A 21,478-nucleotide genomic window follows, 5' to 3' on the forward strand; every position below is an offset into this window, starting at 1 on the left:
CCTATAAACATAAATAGTACATTCGATATGCAGTAAATTTCAGAAAAATCTGTGTAAGTGAGGAAACATACCTTATGATTTATTTATCTTTCTGACTCATTCAGCGTGGATAATTCGAATAGTTAATAATTTATGGAATGTTTCTGTATGCTCCTACCAGTCATATTTCTGAGTACTTAATACTAGCAACTATTAAACTCAGTCATTAAATGGTCACCTTTAAATACAACGTCAAATGTTAGATGTATAATTAGTCACAACTTAACACAGTAATTTTCTCTTGATTTCAAAAAATCATTTTGTGTGCATTATTATAATATTATCTAAACAAAAAGTTGTTAGATTGCATTAACATTAATTAATCGATTTTTTACAATAAAGAGTGGTTTAACGTAATTTAAAAAAATATTTTCTCAATTTTCAATAGGAAATATTTCATCTGAAATAAAATTTATTACTATTTTTTTATCGCACGGCTCAAGTAGCCAATATCGCCATGTTGACTTTATTGCCAATACTCATACACTTCAAGTAGGTACTAGTAGCGATGGCAAATACGCCGATAATAATATATTCATTTATCTAAGCAATTTAATCAATATCAGGTATCAGAAACGTCGTATTACCAGTGCAGGCGACGTGCATAACTCTTTATCTGACTGATTTATCTCCTGCGTGGCGCTGATCCTCTGATAGATTTGAATTAATTTATTGAACTATTTTTCTATTAAACGGTGGTCTACCGCGCCTGTCAGGCAATTCCATTCTGTGATGTGAAGGGAATACATTATTCAAACAAAATGTTTAAGAACAGCGTTCTTGCTTTATCTTATCTGAAATTTTTGTGCATTTACTAAGTAAACATAGATCGTAACTGAGTCACAAAATTGCACAACGTTGTACATGTGTAATTCTTCTGTTTCAACGCAACTTACATAATGTCTACTACAATGGCATCATAACAAATCTTCGCTTTACGTTTATGTTTCATAGATGAATATACCTAAGGTTTCTTCACGCTAACACGGAAATAATTTTATTCAAATTTTTAGATTGATAAACTAACATGATTGATTCCTTTACATCGTTTCATCGAATGTTTATTTGTCAAAAAAGAGGGGAACGCCTTCTTTTAAAGTATCTGGGCGAGTAAAAAATTATCTAAACTTTCCCCATAACCAACAAACTGCCTTTGCGCATGCGGTCACGTGAGCGAAATTTGATCCCGATTGCGTCATTTGCCTTCCGGCTATTACGGTGTAAACATGTCCTCTCCGGTAGCAGTTTGAACCAAGGAGGAATAGCTAGCAGTGATCACTTTTCTCTGGTCGGAGGGTATGTTAGGGGCTAAAATTTAGACTTTAATCTTCATAAGGGGGTTTGTAAGTGTTTTTATGTAGATCGAGGAGTTTAAAAATGGCTGGACGTGTATGATGCACGATGAGGAAGCAGGATACCCGCAACCTCCTATGAACGACAACGACTTGAGGAATGGGCCTAGCGAATAGGTGAGTTACCATTGGTGAGGAAGCGTCTTCTTTGAACATCAGACACGGTGTATCATTTGGATGTACTGTACACTGGAGGCAAGATCTTGCTCCCTTCGATTTTCACCTGTTTGGGCCGCTCGAGGAAGCTTTGCAAGGTTGTCGATTTCCCGCAGACTTAGACGTGTAGGAAAGGTGAAGAATACCTTATTTTTGGAAGGAATACGTAAGATTGTAGACCGCTAGACTAAGTGTACGTATTGAACCACTACCTTTGTATAAAGAAATTGTAGATAGTGTTTCCCTCGTAGTTATGTAAGCAGCGTGGGAATAAAAAAAATTACCGACTTGATTGTATGAAATAAGAAATAACCAGCGAACATATTTCCTCCATAATTTATTCTCTTCTTCTTCAACGGCTTCAACACGCCGCGCCCCTCGCAATCAACTTTGCCTCGCAGTCGGGTGGCGATATAATTCCCCTGGGAATTACTTTAGGGTGTCACATGAACGTACTTTAATTTTATTTAATCAATTGAACTTAATTCTTTTTTAACTTTTTAATAATCAGTTTTGCGCGAAACGGCTCAATGATAGCAAACCACTATTACACAAATCTTTATTTTTCTGCTACGATTTGAGATTTACACGGTCAAAAGTATTACCATAATTGATTCTTAGGTTATTTTGTCGTGTTGCACTTCCTCCTTCTTTAGCCAACGTTTCGGACAGCGTTACAGTGTCCATCATCAGGGTAGACGTTTAGATTTTTGTGAAGTGTGTGTTAATATATGTAGAAGTGATACTATGTTGAGCGCGTATATACATAAAGCCACATACCACAATTATCAACACATCTGCCATGATAGTGGACACAGTAACAGTGTCCAAAATGTTGGCTAAACAAAGAGTAAGCGCAACACGGCACAGTAGCCCAAAAATTAATCAAGATAACATTATTTGACTGTACAAACATGAACCCACATCACGAATGTAAATAATAAAGGAGAAGAAATGCAAAGGCTTTAGGCAGGAACCCACCGTAAATATCAAAGATAAATAATTCATGTTAACGCAAGATAAAACCACGATTTTGAAATAGTAAAAAAAATGTACATTTTCTCGGAAACCTTTTTCTGACTCACCGCGGAGTACAAACGAATCTAATAAATGTTCAAAAAAAGAAAATTTCCTGGAAAAATCTGTTTTATAAGTTATGCAAATATTAAATTGCACCATTATTATTACTAACCTCATGCTTAAACTTGTAAATTTATTTTCCAAGTTTAAATACTTGAATGAACAGCATTTCTTATCGCGTTTGTGAAAACCTTTTCCGGTGAAAATACGGTTCCAACAATATTTCAAGGTATTTTATCTTCACGCTTGATTTGAAAATGTACAACTATTAATATTTAATTATACTAACTGTTTTACGTATACTAGTTTCAAACTTCTTTCACACAACTGACGCATTGAATTCAGTAAAAGTAATTTACAATTTTCTTCACAATTTTTGCTTAAAATTTTCTCTACAGTACGAGAATTTCCAGAGATTCAGATAAAAAAGAAGCCTTATTCAATGATTCAAGTATTTGAAGAAGGAGAACTTAATGGTGTTGATGAATTTCGAAGGGCGGGTAATATTTAAAGCTTTACCATTAAGGTTACAATGATGTTTTAACCTCTGATCTGAAAAACATCAAGCAGAGGTAGAAGAAGAAAATAAAAATTGACTGACGATAACAATAAATGGATAACGTTTCTACTATAAATCTTCTTACCTCGATTCACGAAATGCTCGATAGACAGCAACTGAAAAAGAAAAATTACCATTAGTTTTATGAAAAAATAAAAACATTTAAATAATCACGTTTTTAGATCCAACTTTAATTAAATTTAATAGAATTTTCGTCAGTCACGAAAAAGAGGAAAGCTAGCCCGTTAGTACGAAATATGTGATTCGGTAAATCTTTATTAAATATTACTTATTTATGGTTAAATTTAATGAAAATTAATCAGATTGTTTACCACAATCGAAATAATCGACATTTTCGAAACCAATGATTTCTTCGTCATGATAAACGTGTACTAAAGATTAATAAATATAAGAATAGACTATTTAATAAATGAAATAATTAGTTAGTTATTTTTAAATAATTAATTAATTTAGTAAATAAATTATTTTCAATGCTGTATAGTCTTACAATGTACTGTTTTGTAAGTTTATGATATTTTTTCCATAAAATACATAAATAAATCAACTTTATTTTCTTCAGTGCAGTTACGTAATTGCAACATGCATGCAATTATATATTTCACCATTAAGTTTACTTAACATTGTACGAAGCATTCACTGATATAAAACTACCTTCGAATTACCCACAATAAATCCATTAAAACGTTCAAATTAAAGTTGACTTGGCTATATTTCATTTCAAAGTGCGGTGCCTTATTTGGCTCATAATATAAGATATTCTATTGTTTACAATGGAACGTAGTAAATTAAAGGTTTCCCTGGAAATGTCAGTTTATCTATGAGATAAAAAGTTAGATACTACGAAATATAGCCGACTGTATAAAGCAGTGTTTCCAAAGTTTACGATGCCGACCCCTGGGGGCGGTGGTTGAATCATAGGGGGCGGTGGTCCTAATTGCACAGAAGGTCGAAGAACAAAAAGAAAGTGGAGTGGACAATACAAAAGCTGAAAAAATTAGTCGCTTTTCACCATCGCAAAATCATACATATATCAACTATTCACATTAATTATTTAATAACATTATTACTTATTAAATAATATTATTACTTAATTTATTAAAAAAATGCTTATTAAAAGAGTTTGATAATGCCTCGTATAAAAATAATTCACAGCGGAATTTCTTTTTAAATAAACTTTCTTAATATGAAGTTCTACAAATTAAACTTGATAATAATAAATGCATTCATGTTGTGTTTCGAGGTGTAATAATAAAATCAATATAAAAATCATTGACTTTAAAAATGATTCTTAACAATTCACTAGCGTGCTGACAGAAATATGTGTTATACTGAGATTATCAATGGAAATACAAAAAAAAAACAGTTGCAGAGGGTGCGCTGGAAAAAGAGTATATTAAAAAGGGGGCGGTGAATAAATGAACTTTGGGAAACATGCGTAAAATTCATACCTTCCGTATGATCTAACCCGTTAACTATTATTTATTTATGAACTCGGTAAAGTACCATTAGAAGTAACTACACAGTCATAAATATAAATGAATGGTAAGTGACAATATGAATTTAATTTAATTTAATGTAGCTGTAGGCTGGATTTTACATTCCAACTGATGTGGAGAGCTGCTGGAGCTTCCTGTTGCGTATCCATTGTATGAAACGAAGATTAATATATTGCTTGATACTTAATAACATTTCAGTGTGTAATGTTCTCTCCAAGCGCAGTTACAGGAACACTGTTTCTGTATTATTGTCACTACACAGGTCCTGAAGCAGTAGAACTATAGAACTCTCGATTAGGGAAATTTAATGTGGATAATCGGTGACCTTTCTTATTTTGGAAGGCGGGTATATGTAGGTACCGCCGCTCCGGTAACCAATCCATGATAGCCAACAACTCACAATAGGTCACTCCAAGTAGTTATCTACGTTAGGTGACTTAGCAGAAGAACCCGGGTTCAAGGAGGTGAGGCTTATCAGGGTCTTCCCACCAGCTGCCGGCTGAGGAAGACCCTTTGACTTCTCCAGCCGGACCCCCTCCATCCAACACCTTGCACCACAGTGGGAGTATTGATTCACTTCTGCACACATTATAATAATATAATAATAATAATATCTTTATTGTGATAAATTTTCAAACTATAACTATAGAAATACATGAAAGACTGTTTTATGTACATTGGTTTATAGATTAGATGAGTATAATTTTATCAACGGAAAGTAATATATAAACAGTAGGTAAAATAAATGTAAATAATAGACCAAACAGAGTAAACATTGACCCCAGATTCCCACCCATCCATCATATTTTTCCTCTTACATTGAGTTTGTGTAGAAAAACTAAAAATATTCTTCACTTTCACTTCGTCGGATTTTGACCCGCTACTTCTGCGCCCAGTGCCAAATTTAGTTTGACTCATTCCAACTATGGCAATATTTCACCATAGCCGACAATATTCACCAGAAGACAGCCAAAAACTACAAAGTAGGTGCTCTAGGTGAGTTTTGCAGTAGTTATGAAATTTCATAAATTTGAAAACTTTCATAATCACACCCACATATCCGCGTGGTAGACGCGATGTTAATCAGAGCCCATAGTTGTTAACACTCTATCCTTATGCTCTACCACTGAGCTCGTCATTCGCCTTGAAATTAATAAAATTACTTGTTTATCGGAGAATTGTGAATACATTCTTCGTACTTGAGGTCAAGTGACAAATGTGTAATATGTCATTATATTTAGGAATAAATCCAACAGTTGAATATCATGGCCTAGGTCAACTTACTTAACTCGCCTGACGTAAACACGCCTCAGATTTGAACAAGAATGTGACTGAGTAATCATTTTTGTTTTATTTGGCCTTTGTTAAATACACAAAAATCGTCGGAAGAATTTCATTTGCGTTGAGCTTACCTTTATTTGCTATTACGATATCAATGCTAATTTTATTAGAATACTACCATAGTATCCACGTTTTACGTACCTTTAAGTATGAAGTTTGGTAAATTAATAGGTAACTAACTAACCACCACGCCGTTTCTCTCATCGGTAGGCAGAGAGGACGGACAGCCAAACAACTCTCATTCACATTCACATACATACTCTTCTTGACATGGCCCGACTCAAGTATCTAGTTCACTTGATCGTGCCATGTCTTCCAAAAGCGTCCCCGACTTCTTCTACCATTCACATTCCCCTCAATTATGCTCTTTACACTTCTTTCTTCGTTCATTACCTCTACATACCCAAACCATCTAAGCAACCCTTTCTTAATTTTACTCATCACGCTTATATCAGCCTTTCATTCTTTTCTCCACATTTCTCACACGATCATAGATGGTTTTATCTCACATTCGCCTCGGGTATCTCATTTCTACAGCATTCAGTCTGCTTTCTTCCTTCCTCTGCCAGTTCCATGTCGCACAGCCATACATCATTTTGGATACCAACACTCCATTGTGGACTGCTAGCTTCGCATCTTTGGAAATTTTTCGTTGGTGCCAACTGCGTTCAGTCCTCCATTAATTGGAGATTCCTGAATTAACCCTACTTTCAATCAGCCTTTCCATCTCTCGTAAACATACTTCCTCAAGACACAAACTCATCCCCCTGCTCCAAGTATTCATCATTCACAACTATATTGCACACTCTACGTACTAAACGTTTTCGTACTCTCTTTCTCTCTCTCTTTCAAAAAAAGAGAGAGAGAGAGTCTCTCTTTCAAAAATCATCATTATACTTACTCAAATTCATCATTAAATCAATCTTTATATATACTTGGTTCATCCTAGATACGAGAGAATTAATATGTATATTCATACCTTCCCCTGTGTAGAATAAATACGTTACAAAGAGAAAATGAGTCTCACGCATAGATTTTCGTCTAAAACTACGGAAGCGCTACAATTTTTTTTAATTACTAGAACGAACTGAAAGGAAACATTGTGCAAGAAGCTTATCCAGTTTCGTCGTTTTACTGTTGAAGTTGAAAGTGTGTTGATTGCATCAATTGTTCAGAAATGGCTTTACACCTGTCGTAACGGACATGGGTATATAAATCAAAATAGTGTTTTTATCGCTTTATGGTCGTATCACTAATAATGTCAATACGCGACTGGACTCGAAGAATTTATCGGTGAGCATGTACTATTCTTGTAAAATCTACTTAACTAGAAAACCAGTTAAAGTATTACCTATTTTACAAATACATTGCATTTTACAAAATAATATATTAACAAATGAACATATATTACATTTTTATAATTATATACAAATTTCGACTACCATAATACGGACGGTTCCATGATAACTCAACACAGTGACAATTCAACACACTCTAATAAACTCATTAGAAAATATGAAAAAAAAAATTTAACCTAACCTACTTAACCCAGTCAATAAAGTTTTTGTTTCATTACTTTCCATGACTTTATATAACTTTTTAAAGATATTATGAATTATCGGTGTGATGATTTATTCGGTCACCAATACAGACATGTGTCTAGTGTGGTAGTCGAAAAGCATGTAAAAATTGTGTACAAATATATTTTACGAATAAAGAAAAAAAAAACCTTATCAAAGATATCAAATTGTTCTAAGACGCAAACGTATCAAAGGGTTTTATTAGACGTGGGTAAAAAATGGCTATTTTAAAGATTCTTGTAATGATAGTGTCCGAGTTACCGCCTTTTATCGAAAAGGATTTATAAAACATGCGACTTTTTGTGCTATTCCGATGATTTTCTTTTTCTTCCGGTATTCTCTCTTATCACACCAGAGCAACCCGCATCCATCAGACTTCAATCCAAAATAACTGAGCAGATCTGCACTCGTGCCAGTCATGTTGATTTTCCTTGAGGAAGCCATATCACAAAACATACGAGACTTTTTTATTATTAATTGTATCTTTTTTCAACAAAATTATCTAAGACCTTTTATTTTACTCAATTTCAAATATATACCTACACCTGCAATACCTGCATGTGTAAAAATAAATAATACCTGTTATATAGTATCCTTTTAACAGTACCTACATAATACCGGTAGCTCCATAATATTATTATGGGTGCATAAAAAAGGGCATTCATAATATATTAATGTGACCACTACCACGCATTATTGTTATTTTTAATGACAAACTTTTAAATGAACCCTTTCAATACCAAAGTTCCTCCTGAGGAACATGAACAAAAAAAATAATATCTGTTGATTTTTTCAAATAAATCACCCCGTATATATTGCGTATCACTTGTGATGGATATTCCAGCGGAACCGCTCGTGCGGTGATCTTCTCGCGTATGTGACGCATGTTTGGGGGCGGTGCCTGGAACGTCACGGTGAGACCCAAACGGTCGCACTAGACATATCCAAGGCCTTTGACCGGGTCTGGCACCGAGGACTTGTCAACAAATTGCATTCTTACGGACTTCCCGCATCCCTGTGTACGTGGATTGCTGACTTTTTAAGGGATAGGTCGATTCAGGCGGTTGCTGACGGTTTCACCTCTTCCTCGCACTCCATAAATGCTGGCGTCCCACAGGGATCGGTTCTGTCTCCGACTTTGTTTTTGTTGCACATCAATGACCTTTTGACATGTGCACCGATTCATTGTTACGCGGATGACAGTACAGTTCATGATAGCTTTTTGTTTGACAAGCCCCCAAAGGGCACACAAACTCCAACGGCTCGGAGGGCTTTGAAGCAGAGAATGGACGGTTATCTCGAGAGTATTTCCTCCTGGGGTAAAAATAATCTCGTCGAATTTAATGTTTCAAAGACCCAATCCTGTCTGATTACGTCTAAAAGGGATCCAAATGATAATCTAGTCTCCTTCAACGGAAGCAATCTTCCGAACAGGCCTTCCATTGATATGCTTGGTGTAACTATAAGTGACCAGCTCAGGTACGGGGGCTCCATCGAAGCCAGAGTAAAGTTGGCCTCTCAGAAGCTGGGCGTACTGTACAGGGCCCGCAGATACTTTAATAGTACACAACTGCTCACTCTGTACAAATCGCAAGTGCGCCCTACTGTCGAATTTGGCAGCCATCTCTGGTCTGGAGCCCCTAAATACCTGAAAAAAACCCTTGACTCTGTGCAGAAACGGGCGGTCCGTTTGATAGATTCCCCAATCTTAACAAACGGACTGCAATCTTTAGAGCACAGGCGTCAAGTAGGTATGCTGTCCTTGTTCTATCGGTATTACAATGGAAGATGCTCTGAGGAACTAGCGTCATTGATCCCTTCGGCACCGGTGCGTAGTCGGGATACACGCCAAACGCGCGCCCAACATTTGTACACAGTTGACACTTGTCACATGAGAACGGGTCGCTTCTACGATTCGTTCTTAAGTTCAACAGCTCGGCTGTGGAACGAACTGCCGGCCTCTGTGTTTCCTCCCTCCTACAACATGGGACTCTTCAAGACCCATGTTCACTCCTTCCTCTCCAAAAAAAGACCCTCCACACAGCATCCCCAAAGATGACATAGGCCCCGAGGGAAATTATTTTCTTCAGGGCCTCCTGTGTGGAGTAAACTGAAACTGAAACTGAACTGGTACTGAAAGGGTTAAATAATGTTTTATGTAATGCTTGTATTTATATTAATCTTTTATTTACGTCAGTGCCTACTTACCAAAACATATTGATTGTAAATTATTTCTTGAAATTTATCCGTAATTTGTGTACATTAAATATAAAAGGCTTAATCCGACCAAAATCCGCTAAAGGATGTCATTCCTCATCCCTTATCACCCTTTTTACAACTTCGCATAGTGTAAAGGCTGATTTAAGTGTAATGAGTAAGATTAAGAAAGGAGCACTCAGATGGTTTTGGCAGGTAGAGCGAATGAATGAAGTAAGGAGAATACATGACGCGAATATGAATGATAGAAGTCGGGCACGGAGAAAAAGGGTATTGCTCATTTATTAAAACGGGATTGCAGACTGTTTCCTGATAAAAATATAAATTCCTGATTCATCGGAGCACATGTATTTGCATTGATAATATGATGAAATGTGTAAATATTAGGATTTTTATGAACACGTGTTCCAACATTATGACAGTACATTATTTTACTCTAAGTTTATCAGTAAAACATGACGGAGATGTCAGAACACGTGTTCATAAAAATTCAAATATTTTCGCATTTCGTCATTGTGTACTATCACAACTAACGCAGGTGCATGAACACGTGTTCCGATATATTATGGGTATAAAAAAGGTGTATTAGGAAACAGCATGCTATCCTGCTTTTAACCGAATTTTAATAAATCAACAATACTCATCGTTCTCGGTGCATGTATGAATGTCAATCAAGCAAGAAGTGTGTGCCAAGATTGAGTTGTTTGGCAGTCCGTCCTCTCTGTCTACCCCTGCGATAAAACGGCTTGATGGTTAGTTAGTTAGCTAGCATAATAGTCTGAGAGAAGACATTGTATAATATAGGTACGCATGTATTATATGTGTTTATATGATCGCAATACGCACTTCATTGCGCACCTGCCGAGACCGGTAATTAAAGATACAAGTAACAAAAGTGAGCATTGTTCTTTTAATGGCTTCCAGCAGGTAAACAAAGTGAACGGATGGTTGATTTTAATTAGGGGAATACTGACGGCGAAGACGAATAAATTACATCCATTCCCTCTGGGTGTAAAAACATTGACGTGAGTTTATATTCCCAGGGTGTTTTAGGGTCTGATCACGGCCTTTAGATGTTTTATTAGAGCCGGCAGCTTGTAAATATTATAAAGTTAGAGCTCGTGATCTGCGTTCAGAATGTTCTTATTGACATAGATACTGTTCTAAAAAAGGTCTAGAAAATTCGGTAAATTCGGTTTTTAAAAAAATTTTGAATATCTCCAATATTGTGTAAAGACATATTAAAATAAGTTACCAATTTCACGGTGTTGGCATATAGAAGTCACATAGAGAGGTCGTGCGTACGTCATCTACGAAAAATCTTCCTTCTCATGACTTCGAACGACGACATCACGACCTCTCTCTGAGACTGCTTTATTTTGGAAGGTTCTGATTGACAAGGTTCACAGTGAAAATCTCTAAAATGATATTATGAAATATAATAAACTTTCAAACGATATACGTTTTTGAGCAGGCCATAAATACAATGAAAAAGAATAAAGACCGTAGAGCGCAAATGAGAATAATTTTTTTCGTATTTAGTAAATGGAACAGAGATTTTATATATTTTATAAGACTAAGAAAATTAGTTTCATGTGGCTAAGATAATAGGCAGTTTCCCTTCTTGATTTTGAGAAGCAACACATCGCTTTCAATCTACATACGAAGTTACACATTTAGCATTCTCCTAATGTTTCACATTTCCAAAGAAACCAATCATGAAAACGTTGTAGTTATCAGTGTTTAAGTTTATAACAGAACAGTAGGGAGGGGGAAGTTATTTCATTGTACGTAAGATAGCCAATTGTCACCTTCAAATCACTGCAAAGGAAACTCTCAATTTAAATGAACGTACGAGCTCTAAATTGTTTTATTTGCAGAACTGGAATTCTACTACAGTATTAATATAATTTGCACAGTAAATAACCCTAAGTTCTTATATTTATTTATCAGCTCAATAATATCACGATTATTTCAATACAGGTTGTCATTGAATGGTTTTTCATGGCCAGGATATTAATTATAACTTTGTTTATTTCATTTCATTATACACTAGCTGACGTATACCTGGTGTTGCTCGGGGTGTTATGAATGGCTCGGGGTAAAGTAAAGGTTGAGAATTTTAGTGCACCTGACGTGGATGTGGATGTCGAGTGGATGCATTTTTAAGGTGGAAGTAATATTAATGTAGTAATATCTGTTTAAGTTGTGCATTCTCCTTATACCTCTTTCTTAGATCATTACGTACGCTTCATTTTACCAAATATAATTATTCGATTCGTGTCTTCCTCGTGCATCCCCGACATTTTCTATCATTCACGTGGTGTTATATGATGAAATCACAGACATAGGAATTAATAGACGAGAAGATAATGGCGAGGGGTAAAATCAACTGTTGAAGAACGAAGGGAGTGAAGCTGACTGTGATTCGTCAATAAATCAATCTGACAGTAAATAGGCATCTCGCATTATAATATCACCATTTACTTCTTAAAAGTAAAATCTGCTTTTGAGTGAATAGACATTTTTACATGGGAGCGCAAATTACTCGCCACGTTATGAACAAATTTGCGAAGTCCAAATTCGGCAAAAAAATTCGGTTCCATTTTCAGAGTCGAATATTTCGTTTAAGTATTTAGTTAAGACACTTTTATAAATGTTCATAATTTACTTCCCAGCAACCAACCAGCTTTGTGTTTCGCGTCCAGACGTTTCTCGATGTGATAGTAACAACTGATTCATATTATACGATGTGAATATGCTTAAAATAAAGTAAAATAATGCTTATATATGGAATGTAATACGACAATTGGGTTTATTCTCTTTTTCACATCTATGTTTACAAGTTTTCACAGTACAAGTCAACATTTTGCCGTGTTATTTCGTAAAATGAACCGATGATGCCTCGACCATAGTTCGCACAAGAATGATGACGTCACGTTTTCAAATTTCACTTGAGGCCATACGCGAGCACAGCCGCCTCCAATGGAACCGGTATGGGGAGTGGGGATAATACGCTTTTAATCACTTAGGGCAGGTCTACTAATATTCATATGTCTATGGATGAAATCCGTATTGTTACTGTTAAAAAAGTACATTACTTCGACTCCGTCCTCATTCCAGTGCAGGGATAATGTGTTAAGTCTTTCTCAGTCGTTCCGGACTTCTTCCATTATTCAAACCACTCTCTGAACACTCCTGGCATTAATAAGAACAAACTTTGAAATTTTCAGCGAGTAAAAAGATAATATTGTCAAATCAAGTATTCTGTGGACTCTAAAGATAAGCTTTCAGGTTTTAGGTTTATCCAAACTAACAAAATTCTACCGACGTGCTTTATGCGTTTTAAAACCGGTTCACAGTTAATCCTCATGTGTACCAATGGATGCACTATTTCAAAGGAATTTATAAAATATCCACGGTTCATGTAATCTATCACAGTCGTTTTTCATACCGTTTACAGTTACCTCAGTTACCACAGTTAACCTACAGCTGAGTTAACCGTTGCATTTGACCTTAGAGTTCAGCGCGTTCCGTCGCACAACCGTAACTAATAACGTAATAAGTAACAGGCAGCTGTTAAACGCGGCTTCTGGAACAATACTGAATAAAGGGAGCTACATACGAGTAACTACACAAGTCATGTTAAACGCATAATAATTGTTCGGAAGAAACGCGCGGCTTTCTGTTGACATTAAATGTCAAGCGTGAGATTTTTACTGCCAGAGAGCGCAGACATTTTGACGGCAAGTTATAAATATAATGTTTATCCTAATTTAGTGTCTTGTTTTCAAAATCAAATGATTTAAAAAAAATGTTACTAAGATTCTCAATGTGGAAAATAGGAATGTTGGTAATACTTACCCACCTACTTAACAAATCTAGGTTAACTGCCACAAATTTTAATCTATATAAAATTTCCTGCCTGGTATGCGATATGTTCACAAAACTCGAAAAATAGTACGTTTGTTCTTATTAGTGCCAGGAGTGTTTAGAGAGGTATCTGATAGTAGAAGAAGTCGGGGACGCCCGATGAATACTTAAAGCAATATCTCTGTACCGGAATGAGATACGGAGTGGAATTAAAGTCGATAAACCGAGAAAGACATTAGCAATACCGACATTACAATAACATTACGGGGTCTACTAGTATTTTAATAAAAATCTGCCAAAATTTTGTACATTTATAGATGCCTGTAAATATCCTGTCTCTAAAACCTTACCCCCAACAACAAATCTTTCTTTATAGCTTGTTAATAATAAATGATATTCATCAAATCGTCGAAACCGGAAACCACCAAATACTATGCTTTTATTATGTCTTGCTTAAAACTAATCTACGAACTGTCATCGACATATTCATAGAAGAGTGATTGACCATACTGAAGTCACCTGTCATCTTCAGACAAAGACCTCTCTACCTAAACCTAAAAAAATATAATTAAACCTTTTATCCAAAACAAAAACAAAAAACCTATCTTGCAAAGAAAATCTCAATCTATACACATAAAATATACCATAGCCTATTACAAACATTAAACCTACATGATCTCATCAAATAAAAATATCGTAACAAAAGTTTCTTCTAAACTAAACAATATCAGTTGACGTTTAATATATTGACTAGTTCCTTCTACGTTTTCTATCGCTTATTGATTAATTTACTGGTTTCATAGTAAATATAGCCAATAATCTAGCTACGCAATACGCTAAACCTATCACAATTGCATAGATTTTGTATTTGTATATAATTTTTTTAAAACGAATATTTATTGCATTTTTTTGAAGTGCACTATAAGATTTAAGCACTCTTAAAGATCGCGTTCTGACGTAATAATAATGGAAATTATTAACTTGCAGGATGTTACAATTCCCAGATAAATTTTAACGGGATTCTCAAATTTATTTACATAAAGCGCATTTTATGCTTAACTTCCTCATTTATATATTGCCTTCAGCCGATGAATGTATTAGCATTTTTAGTATAATAAAGTTAAATTAGAAGATTGGTAGCGGCGAGCGGCACTCAATGGAGCAAAAATAGAAGAATTTGTGCACTCCCGTGTTTATGTTTTGGAGTTTTATGAAAATGGTTAAAACGATAAAAAAATGTTGCGTCGTAATACGTATCGTCTGCTGTTGAAAAAAACGCGATGGTATTAATTTGTTCGCTGTAAAAACTATTAAACTGTAAATAGGTACTTTATCTGAGAACAAGGATTTATAAAAATATATATATCTCAGACTTAAAATCTAGAACGGAAAGGTTAATAAACTCATAAAACCTTTATGGCAAGTTACACTATCAATTTGAAACATTTTCGAAATTCGGAGCGAAGAAAGTGATATTAGTTGAAAGCCCATCAAGTGTGAGAATAGATTTTATTTGCGTAATCTGGACAACGTCTTATAAATAGATACTTACGATAATTGGTAAATTGATAGATAATAATTACAATATTCTCGACCTTACGATATGTGTGGCGTATGACTATTATTATTTTATTTACATTTGCTCCACACAGGAATTCCTGGGGAAAATAATTCCCCTCGGAGTTAATGTAAATAATTTCATCTTTGGGGTTTGGTTTTAGGAAACGAAGGGGAATAATTCTGGGAAGGATAAAGGTGTGAGGGTGGATAGGAATACCACATACTAATTAATTTGATTTAAACAACTAATGAAAAACCATTTATGGTGTTTATACATGTATGGTTGTTTATCAACAACAATTGGATTTTTCCATCGGTACACCATACAAATTATTTGCAAAACGAAATACCATTAAACTTATAGGAGATGTATCTTACAAATAATAAACACACAACATAACCATCCTAACTTGTCCGCAGTGTGACTCCAGATTTGTAACGGAGGATAAAATGTAAACTTTGCCTTCGACAAATTAGGTCGTTACTCAAAAACACATTCAAGTTTCAAACCAATTTTATAAACTCTGATTTAAATTCAAATCACGTGGTATTCTGTCAAAGTCGACATCATCATTTTATTTAATAGCCTTTTAGCAGAAGGTTTCTTTAAGTTTTATGACTTTGTACAATCGTGCCGAAAACTTTTATTTTATGAAGAAATGAATTCCGGTAGACAATGACTTTATGTTCATTCAGAATTGTTAAAGTGAGGTGCGGCAGAAAACATTTTTATTTACAGAAGCAAGTGAAATCATAATAAGGAGTAACCTCTGCGTTCACATCTTCCACGATAAACGCAAAAATCTGCAAAATATCTACCCATCTTGAATTAAATTAACATTTTTAGAATTTTCAGTTTGCATTTTGTATACATATAAAACATATAAATACCTACATCGTTTTTAAAATACTCATTTCTCATTTCGTTTGTCATTATTTTTATTGTTCTCCAATAAATAAAATTCTGATAAACGCTTACTGCGATGATTTATACATTTAATTACTTATATTAAACGCCAATATGGGCTTTAATAAACATAAGATAGTGTGTAAATAGTAATTCCGTGGAAAGGTAAAATTTTCTGTTTTGAATTATATAAAGCCATGCAGAAGGAAAGTATTATGTTAACCTTAATCAATATTATTACTAAGATATATTATTTTAGCCTTCTTGTAACTATATTCCGTGCAGTTGAACACATCAACAATTTCAGCGAAGGTGTTGCCAACTGCATGCAATCTAGGTACAAGCGAGTATCTAAATGACTCAGAACTGATATTATTGTTTGCAATTAAAGAGAATTTTCAATCGCAAGTCTAGTTGATTAGACACTATAAATCAGGGCTGTCTATAATTCCATTAATAATTGAAAAAATACAAGTCAAGTCGGAATCAAGCCTTCTAACTGAGAGTTTTAATAATTTGAATTCATTCATCAAGTGATTGTGATGTATAGTTTCTATTGGTAGACCGAGTTTAAAACTATAAATATGTTAAATTTTTAAAAAATGATGTTATTATTCGAGATTCAGTGTGTCGCCGTCGGCCATATTCAGGTTCTTATAAAGGAAATATTTACCGACATAAAAATCCTGTTCAAATATTTTATTCCGTGTTATCCTTCATAAATTTCATGTTTTTATGTTACTTTACATCTCGACATAAGACGAGTATCAGGCGATCAAAAGTTTATGTTGTACATGTAAGCTATAAGATGTAGAGAAGTTTATGAATTTGGGACGGTCCATTGGCATTTAGGCGTTCGTGTTAATTTTTAAGGACTATAAACGTCTGTGTGAAAGGTAGGTACTAAAGAAGCCGCCCAGCCGACCTCAGCTGGCGTAAAAACAGCGCTTTACAAAGCTAATATTATAAGAAAATAACGCTTTCGCTTCGAATATCTTACTCTGGCGGATTACGGTAAAGAAACAAATGAGAAAAAATTACAGTTATTTAAAAAAAAATTACGTGAATACCGTACATGAATTCCAGCTGCTTCCAACCGTCTGGAGCCAGTGACACTATGGCATCCCCAATCGGGGTTTATTGTAAGGCCAGAGGTCACGGGGAGGAGAAAAAGAAAGGGAGGAGGAGGAGAAAAAGAAAGGGAGAAGGTGGGAAAGTACTTGCCTTTCAGATCTGCTCACCAAACACAGCTAAAACCATTTCAATGAACGTTAAATTCTGAATATACATACAATTTATTACATTAAATGAATTTATTGTGAAAAATCACAAATCAATTAAATAAGATTTACTAGCGCCCGTGACGTAATCGAGAGCCTTACCCCTCGAGCACGGATGCCGAAAGGATTTCACTACAGTAATTTTCATATTAAATGGTTTCTTTTTGGGAAATGTGCCAAGTTAAATGTCGATCTGTTTGTTGAGCCAAAGTTTCGGAAAGCTTCGGAGTCAACTTCAAGACAGTTCTCTTCTTAAAAATACCCTCACGATCGAATGAAACACGTACTGAACATGGTAACACCGATACACGAATATAAAAACACATCTAGCCTGAAGACAGACAATATAATGCTCTCCGAAGAAGGCTCAGAAAAGATAACTAAACAACCACAAAAATACTAGTATCAAAATGAAATAGTGTCAATGAGTCTCTTTAATGTTTAGGCTACAATTATTAGCAGGTACCATTATGTACGGGTTGTATTATGGACGCTGCGTTGCTGTAAAAAATACTGGTTTTAATTAGTTGAGTGGGTACCAATAAAATTAGTTATTGTTATTAGGCTACAATTTGTGATACTAACAACAGATATTGTACTGCATCAATTATTAAACTGGTTTTGTTATCTTTTACGGTTTTATAAACGTTGAATAAAACCCTCGGGCCATTCTGGTGCCCGATTATTTCCAAAAGACCTTTTGCTTGTCCCTGTTTCGTAACCTCCCTTCCTTTTTCACATGCGCTGCCTCCTTAACGTAAACTAGTTTATTTAAATCTACACTGACCTTTGTTGGAAATAATACCAAATTACACTAGATTTATCGATTGACTTCGACAGATTGATACCTACTGCCCTACCAATGAAAGTCATAATGCTGTTATTATAATATAAAAAATATTGTGATACCCTTCTTAAATAAATATTCAAATATTGTGAAAATGTTTGAATACTCCCCACCAACTTGGAAAAAATGTATACTTATTAAAAATCTTTTTTTATATATAGTTCAGGTACAAACAAAAGTGAATGAAGTGAAGAATGGTATAGTCATAAAAATAATTGAAATATTTCACCTTTCTATCAAAAAACACGACCAGGAGCTATTTTGTTGGTTTCATACTCCATTAGCAAGAAAGAGTGTTAAATTTCGATACTAAATATTAATTGGATCCTTATAAATAAGATTTCTTGCCTTGATGATATTCTGTTTTATGTTTTTGATTATTTCACAATTCGTTTTTTCAATATGATACCTTTTCACTTGTTTCAGGTAAGTCTCAATTTCCTTGGAGAAGCTGATCTAACCCAGTTTTTTAGAGCTAATCACTGCCAATGATAAGTAATATTACACTGTTGAACGAATGATCAGGTGAGCTACGCATTTCTTCATAATACAATCAATGTTGTGTTTGTCTGTAATTAGTGATAGTATCAACCAAGTTTAATTAATGTAATTGTATTTCGAGAGCTTTGATATGAATCACTGTTGATAAACCTAAGAAAAAAAAATAATAATACAGAATTATAGTTTCAAATAATTGTCTTCGAAGTTTACGATGCACTGGTTCATCTCTTTACCATGGTATAATTTGTAGGGAAGGTACATACAATAATCACATAAAACCCCTAGAAATTACACAAAAATCAATTCTCAAGATTATGTACAATAAAATCAAAACCTACGCTTCCAACAAATTAAGAAAGAAATATTTTGAACATAAGAAAAACTTATGGCATTAAAGGTCTAAAATTTATTTAAACACTTCCAAACAATTTCGGATTGCTAGTCGAGAGCCTTACCTCTCGACCACGGAGGCCGTCGATTAGTATGATTATGACGTTTCCTATATTTTAATAATGCCATTGTATAGATGTTAATATTTCTTCTTTTGTACGGCAATGATCCAGAGACAATAAATACTTTCAGCTTCACAAATCCTACAATTATGATATCCCGTGATTTTTCACGGGTCTGCGGTAATAATATAATATAATGGGTAGTAGCTAGTAGCTCTAGGCCCGTCATCTGAGTTGCGTGACGGGCCGTGTCCTGGTTTGGTAATTGGGCTGTCAATAGCAGTAGAGTTAGTAGTTAACACCCCTCGCCAATCAGGTCAACATTTACTTTATTATTTAATGATGGTGCAATGTCAATACAAATTGCTTTGTTTTGTGGTATTTTTAAAGTGCGGCGTAACGCGGAGATCGGGAATTGCGACTCAAGTTAAAAACATTTAATTGATTAATTGCCAAAAAAACTCTTTTTATTGACAAATTTTTCAAGTTGCCGATAATTCATTATTATTGACCTTCGTACTCTTGGGAATTTGGTATTGAAAAAATTAACTCCGTTTATTGACATTAATTAGACTTTGGAACACGGATCTTAAAAATATGATGCATTGAACGCATTTCTTGCATTTCAATATGATGAAAATGGCAACATTTGGCAATTGGCAAAATGACACGGCCTCCGTGGTCGAGGGGTAGGGCTCTCGACTAGCAAGCCGGGGGTCGCAGGTTCAAATAACGGCAACACAACAACAAATTGTATTTGATTATTTTGTGTTATTGAACAATTTATTCATTAAAAATAATATATGGCATTTTAGCGTGAAATTTACTCTCAATATCGCCGTGGTGTAAGACCACCATTCAGAATTTAAACGTCATGCAAAATGTGATGCAAAACATAAAACTTGTACTTATATAGTCACCGAGTATCTCGATTCCTAGGCGTCTAAAGCATCGAAGGGACTTTTCATAAAATGATGCACCCACAACCGGGACATTCCTTGAAGCGGCAGTAAGTTACTTATAATCTAATGATTATAATTATAATAAACTGATTTTAAAAGCTTTATTTCCACAAGTAATATCGTTTGTTTCGTAGTTTTCAATTAGTAATCGTCACGCGACAATTAGGCGTGTCGCCAGCTATATTCAGAATTTAATAAAACCACTTGTATCTAGGTAATCAAACTAAATGTCTAAACGCTCATAAGTCTCTATTACTAATCATTATAGAGATTATAATACCTGCGTGTGTCTTTTCGATTACCTTAAATGGAAAAATAATTGCGTAATCCGGTCGCAATATAAAAAATAACCGCATAAACCTTATATGGCCGCTATAGTCTTATATGGTATGTTAATTACGTTTTATTTGTGACCCTTCGGCCAATAAATTATATCCAGTTAATTTTAAAACATTGCATATGCACCAAACGAAGAAACGACCCGGAGTAAGTGTGAGAGCTGAATTATTTTTTAATTAATTTGATCACCTTATAAACCAGTTTTTTACAGAGAAGGTCTATGGATGTACTTGCAGCGTTAATAAACCGTTGAAATTGAGTAAAATGAGCCTCATTTAATTATGGAAAGTGGAGGTGATATTTTATACAGGTGTAAATCGAACAAGCTCTGTAGAAAACTACGACACTTGTTATGTGTCCTACACTCTTCTGTATTATAAATTAATTACCGAGTGAATGTCCGTCATTACTGACGGGTGTAAAAAAGTAAAAACCAAAATATATTTTTTCTTATTCGGTATCGTCCGTAATATCCGAATATTTGTATAAGTATCCCACATTGGTATCCACAGTTGGCCACATTAGAAGTGATTTTTTCGAATGTGAATACCGCACGAGGGTCCCAACTCTTCCCAACCGTTTGGAGCCAATGAGACTATGGCATCCCCCATTGAGGTATAATAATAATAATAATAATTGGATAATTTGTAGAGCGCCGTTTTTGTGAAAAATCACCTGATGAGACCACTATGTTGTGAGACTGAAGGTAGTGGGGAGGGGAAGGATGGGACAGGTGACGTTAAGGGAGTACCTGGCTACTCAGATCTAGTCACCAAATACGGCTAAAGCTACTTCAAGCAAAGTTTCAATTCTCAACGGTGGTCTTACACAAGGGCGATACTGAGAGTATCTTCAACAGGAACGTGCCGCAAATATGTATATGTAAATATTATTTTAAATGAATAAATTGTGATAT

The 21,478-nt window shown here is 34.8% G+C and overlaps 2 protein-coding genes across 2 annotated transcripts in view; one reads left to right on the forward strand and one right to left on the reverse strand.

Moving 5' to 3' along the window:
* The window catches only part of Syn (synapsin), a 301,930-nt gene that overhangs the window by 173,796 nt on the left and 106,656 nt on the right, over window positions 1-21,478 (forward strand). The window lies entirely within an intron of this gene.
* Timp (Tissue inhibitor of metalloproteases) overlaps window positions 1-21,478 on the reverse strand; it is a 117,980-nt gene that overhangs the window by 71,466 nt on the left and 25,036 nt on the right. Inside the window, exon 2 of the mRNA XM_089639673.1 lies at window positions 3,272-3,302. The gene's annotated coding sequence lies outside the window, so the exon portion shown is untranslated. The remainder of the gene's footprint in view (window positions 1-3,271; window positions 3,303-21,478) is intronic.

This window comes from Hesperophylax consimilis, chromosome 1 (genome assembly GCF_061612785.1).
Source record: "Hesperophylax consimilis isolate HC1 chromosome 1, BYU_Hcon_1.0, whole genome shotgun sequence".
In the NCBI taxonomy this organism is placed as follows: domain Eukaryota; kingdom Metazoa; phylum Arthropoda; class Insecta; order Trichoptera; family Limnephilidae; genus Hesperophylax; species Hesperophylax consimilis.